The 6155-nt window shown below is 39.7% G+C and overlaps 1 pseudogene; it reads left to right on the top strand.

Moving 5' to 3' along the window:
- The window catches only part of LOC102818341, a 39070-nt pseudogene that overhangs the window by 23303 nt on the left and 9612 nt on the right, over positions 1–6155 (top strand).

Here is a 6155-nt window from a genome sequence, read left to right as displayed (position 1 = left end):
ATGGGTTGGAACTGACTTGACAGCAATTAACAACAATATATATATTGCTGTCAAGTCAGTCTGACCCATAGAAATCCATCTGTAGCTAGACATATTTGTATGCATATACATATATGTATATCTGGTATACATGTATCTATATGTACATGTACATATGTATGCACATACACATGTGTACATATGTATGCATGTATATGTATGTATATGTGTAAGCATACACATATCTGTATATATATATCTCCTGGTGTGGCACTGTAGGATAATTACTGAACTGCTAACAGCAAGGTTGGAATCCTGGTATGGCATTGCAGGATAATGCACTAGACCGCAAGATCAGATTGAACTACAAGGTCATCAGCAGTTCAAACCCACTATGAGTTGGAAAAGACTTAACTAACTTTAACAGCAAGGTTGGCAGTTCAGATCCACCAGTTGCTCCTTGGAAACCCTATACAGTATCTCTATGAGTTGGAACTAACTCGCAGTACTTAACAATAAGAAAATATGTGTAAAAGAAACCAGTTGCCATCAAGTTGATTCCCATACATAATGACCCTACATAAGGTTTTGCAACTGTACCCCTTTGTGGGAGCAGACAGCCTCATCTTTCTCCTGCATAGTGGCTGGTGGGTTTGAACTGTCAGTATTGCAGTTAGCAGCCCAATGCCTAACACACAGTGCCACCAGGGCTCATTTTCTTTAATATAGAGACTTGCTAATAATTATGAGTTTTGTGAAATGAAGTCTCTTAACAGTGGTCAAGCACATTGGAAACTACAGTTTGACAGCCATGAGATGCGGAATGTCAAAGGAAGAGCTGATAGTGAGGTTGTCTCTACTTTATGACCGATTCCCTAGTGGGAGTTGTTGTCTGCTCTATGTACTTGGAGAGGTACAGTCTGGCCTAGAAAGAAGTCAAGTCTGTAAAACTTCTCAATATTCCTGAATTTATGATGTGAACTGGGAGATGTTACAGTGACTTCTATTTTTATGGTTTTCAAAGATATTTCTTTCAGTTAGGGTTCATTGCAAGTGCAAGAAAAGTTGTGGTTCTGTTTTGCTATTAGTCTGGCCACAGGGTGGACTTTGGTTAGCACACTCACATGAAGATACAAGCCTGCCTCAGAGCCAGGCATGGCTGGTGAACGCTGGGTGCATTCATCCTTTTGATGTCAGCAGGAAACAGTTGATAAGGCTGAGTCATGTTGGTTTCTTTCTTCTTAGTTTATAGTGAGGGTCCAGATGCCGCATGAAGAGAGGTCAGCTGTGGAGTCTTGTAGTGCAGTGAATTACTTGACTAATTAGGACTATGCAGAGGATTCGATAGTTTACTAATTCTGTAAATAAGGTACATGGCACCTTTGTAGGATGGGGCAATGCAGTTAAAGTGTATGGAATTCTAATGAAGGGATTAGTCAGTTTTTAAGTCATTCTAGAGTCTGACAGGGAGATTTCATTTTCATCATAAAGAAAGAGCCAAGAGTGGGAAATTTTGGAGCCGAGTTTCCTGTGCTGAAGCTCTTTGATCCATGAGACAGGGAGCTGTGACACCAGAGACAATGAGAGACAGAAAGAAGTAGTGGCAGAGAAGCGGCAACAGGAGACTGGAAGGAGACAGTGCACTGGGTTCATGACCCATGGAACAAGAACGTTGAATGTTTTCCAGTAGGAGGTTTACTGGTGGAGTTGAGCATATATTGGCAGAGTTAAAAGAGCTTTGTAACACTTACCTGAGTTAGGGTGGGGGCCAGGCCAAGGACCCAGGGCCAGAGAGAGGCATCCTTGTGGGTAGGATTAAGAAGGGGCTGGCCTGACTGAAGATCTGTATTCTAAGCATTGCTGATTCTGAATTGTAAACTACTATTTCCTTAATGAACCCCATAATAATTAGTGTTACCTGTGGGTCTGTGTGGCTATTCCAACCAATTATCAAGCCCAGTAAAAAACTAGAGAGCACCGTGGTAGGGATGATTAGTGTCAGAATTGGTCAAGTGCCTGACCTTTGTCTCATAGGAATTAAATTTGGGCAGCTAATGGTGATGCTCTTAGTTCTCCTCCCACCCTCTCCCTTGTTGCAAGTTTGAAGTAAAATCATTGATCCAAGAGTTTGGAGCCAGGAAGATGACATTAAAGTACAAGTAAGTAAGAAGAGGTTGGGATGGAGATGTTACTGAAAATACCATGACTTGGGTCAGTCAAACCTTAGTCCTCAAACTGACATCTTTGCTCTTCAACATTTTAAATAAGTCTTGTGTAGCAGATTTACCTAATGGAATACGTCGTTTGACTTCTTGACTGCTGGTTTCATGAGTGTTGGTAGTAGATCTAAACAAAATAAAGTCTTTGACAACTTCAATCTTGTATCCATTTTTGATGACGCTGGTTTATTGGTCCTGTGGTAAGGATTTTGATTTCCTTTACATTGAGGTGCAACCCATACCAAAGGCTGTGGTCTTTCATCTTCATCAGTAATATTTTAAGTCCTCTTCACTTTCAGCAAGCAAGGTTGTATCATATGCATATTGCAGGTTGTTAATGAGTCTCCCTCCAATCCTGATGCCACATTCTTCTTCATATAATCCAGCTTCTTGGATTATTTACCCAGCATACAGATTGAATATATATATCCTGGTATGGCACTGTAGCATAAACATTTGACTGCAAACCAAAGGTGAGAATTTCAAATTCACCACCTGCTCCTCACAAACCCTGTACAGGGTTGCTATAAGTTGATACCAACTTCAAAGCCCTTAGAAACAGCATATGTTGTTGTTGTTAAGTGCTGTCGAGTTGGTTCTGATTCATAGTGGCCCTGTATAGGGTTTCCAAGGAGCAGTTTGTGAGTTTGAACTACCAATCTTGCAGCTCAGACTGACCTTGCCATCTAGTGCATTATCCTGTAGCACCACACCAGGACTCCTAGCAACACACACACACACACACACACACACACACATATATATATATATATATATATATATCACATACACACACGTATATATATGACTTTTGTTTACGTGTATATATATGATTTTTGTTGAAGCAAACAGTAGATCTGTTGTTAGGGAATGTGATTAGATCTTATAATTACACAAAGGGGTTGAAGACACATCTATTGTTTTATTTTGTCAGGGATTGGAAGCATTACATGGATATTTTGGTCTAGCCTAGGCAACACTCTAAAATTTTTTCACAATCATTCAGGCATAATAAATAAACTCATATAAAAGTTTTAGGAGAAAAAAGTATTTCCCTAGCAATTATGACAGCTGCATTCATTGAATTGCTATTTATGTTTTTCTACCTAGCAGCATTACTGAAAGAAGATCTGAATCAACTCTACCATTTACCTTTTTTTTTTTTAATACTCAAGAGCAGGTATATAGAAGAATTGTACAAAACATTAATGTGCAGGGCCAAGGATTAAAGGGATTGATATTGTTAAAATTTTAAAATAAGACATTGTAACTATTGTTCCCAAATCAAAATTTCACTTCTCCATCTACTGGTGAAAAGAAAAGATTAAAACAATAACAACAAAAAAATACAACCGAAAAACTAGGCTGAAGGTTGAGGAATAACAAAGTTGATTAAAATTTAGATAAAAATATTTTTTACAGACACTGTAATTTTTTTTTATTGCTTTCCTAAAGTCATAAAACACTACCCTAAAATCTGATGGAGTAAAAAGCAATTACATTTTCTAGATACAAAATGCTTTTTGAAATTGACATTTCTTCACTTTTATGTCTATGTTCTTGGTAGAAAAATGTTTCAATAACATCATAAATACGATCTATTTAGGAGGAGATTTCATTGTTGTACCAAAACTTATTTTGAGCTTTAGGTCTAAAAGATCCATTAATGGTCACCCAGCCCAAACCCTTCATTTTATAACTGACTAAAATGAGACCCATATAATTTATCTTTCTACTTACCCATCTTTTGCCAAGAGCATGCTTTGTGGCAGAAAGTGTTTTAAAGGGGTTTTCAAGGTTACATAAAAAATAGGAAGACAACATAAATTGAAAGTAGATGAAAAAGGTAAAAGAAAAAAAAAAGAGTGCATTATAAAGAGAGTCAGGACTGAAATTAATGTAGACATGTACGCTGTGAAACCCTGTGTATTTGATTGGTGTAAGCCACAGATTAGATCCTACGTATTCTACGGGTCAACATATAGAAGGAAATTCAATTTAAGTAAGCAATTCACTTATTTGACAGAAGAAAAATAATCAAAAATTTTACAAGAAGGACCACTATTTCCAACACAAGAAAAAAAAATACCTCCTGAACCAGCAACATCATCAAAGACTTCATTGCAGAAGACAGAATGACAAATTCCTAGGAGTGTTTCTCCTGGTACTAGGTTTGGGCTGATTGCCTCTCACCTGGGTGCAGGTTGTAAAAAAAAAAAAATCCCTGAATGAGCAAAAATCTCTTTAGCTGGGGTTTTCTGGGAAGGACGCTGTGTATTGATTTAATGCAGGGTCAGGTTGGAACTTCTTCCGCATTCAGTCATCGGAGAGACAAGCTTTGGTTTTCCAAGTGAATGCAAAGAGAGCTATGATTTGACGTTATAGTATTTTTCTGGAGTGCAGCTTCCATTTAAATAATTGTCTCAGAAGCATTTTGGGTATGGGAATCTTCTGAGATGCTTGTTGATAATACATGTACATGTGCTTTATTTTGGGAACACACTGGTTCCATAGGATAAGCACTGACCTGCAAATTACAATGTTGGCAGTTTGAGCCCACCAGTTGCTCCATGGGAGAAAGATGAGGCTTTCTGCTCCCACAAAGATTTAAAAGACTCAGAAATCCTATACAGGATCGCTGTGAGTCAAAACTGACTGGATGGCATGTACCAACAATAATGCCTTATTTCAGAGATTCAGATTCTGCAAGTCAGGGTGGGACCCAGGAATTTGTGTGTGATGCAAGTGTGAAGAGCCACACTTTGAGAAGCACATGTCAGTATCTTCTTCGAAGGGATATCAGTCATTTGTTCCCCTAGGATTGTTGCAGGCATGCTTCAGTTAGAGTCTTACAGGTTTCTAGCCCCATCTAGCTACAAGAGTCCCGGTGTGGCGCTGTAGGTTAATGCGCCAGATTATAAAGCTGTTTGAACTGTAAGGTCAGTGGTTCAAGCTCACCTGCTGCTCCTTGGAAACCCTATACAGGGTCGCTATGGATCAGAATCGACTCGACGGCACTTAACAACAACAGCAAATCTAGCTACAACCACCATCAGTTGCCACTGTAGCAATTCTGCCTCATGATGATCCCATGTGTGCCAAAGTAAACTTGTGTTCCGTAGGGTTTTTGCAAAAACGGACCTCCGGACTTACCTTTCAAGATACTTCTGGGTGGACTGGAATCTCCAGCTTTATGGTTAGTAGCTAAGCCTGTTAAGGAGCTCTGGTAGCGTAGTGGTTACGAATCGGGCTGCTAACCTCAGGGTCAGCAGTTCGAAACTACCAGCTTCTCCGCGGGAGAAAGATGAGGTGTTCTGCTCCCGTAAAGATTTACAGTCTCGGAAACTCTTTACAGGGTCGCTATGAGTCAGAACCGACTCCACAGCACACAGCCCCCACCAGCTGAGCCTGTTAACCATTTGCACCACCCAAGGATATTGAGCCATACAGTTTAAAAGGTAAGATTTCCTGATTAACTCTGTCAAATACATCACATTAACCATATGACATATGTGCTCTATTGAGAAAATAACCAAGGGAAGGGGAACAAATTTGCTCTGAATGACTGACAGAGGAGAAGTCTCGTTTCACTGCGATGAAGAGATGTCAAGTGTTCTGAATTGGTGTGTTTCTAGTTCTCCAGATGTGTATATCCATTATGTTGTTGTTGTTAAGTACCTTGGAGTCAGTTTTGACTCGACTCATAGTGACCCTGCACATGGTTTCTGAGGCTGTAAATCTTTACAGGAGCAGAACACCTCATCTTTCTCTTGTGGAACCACTGGTAGTTTCGAACTGCCGATCTTGAGGATAGCAGCCCAATTCGTAACCGCTACACTACCAGAGCTCCTTGTATATCCACTATGTTGTTGTTATGTGCCGTGGAGTCAGTTCCAACTCATAGCGACCCTGCACAGGGTTTCCAAGGCTCTAAATCTTTACGGCAGCAGAAAGCCT

The sequence above is a fragment of the Chrysochloris asiatica genome, unplaced genomic scaffold (assembly GCF_000296735.1).
Source record: "Chrysochloris asiatica unplaced genomic scaffold, ChrAsi1.0 scaffold00024, whole genome shotgun sequence".
In the NCBI taxonomy this organism is placed as follows: domain Eukaryota; kingdom Metazoa; phylum Chordata; class Mammalia; order Afrosoricida; family Chrysochloridae; genus Chrysochloris; species Chrysochloris asiatica.
The sequence above is the reverse complement of the archived record's forward strand: the minus strand, read 5'-3'. Positions and strand labels throughout refer to the sequence as shown.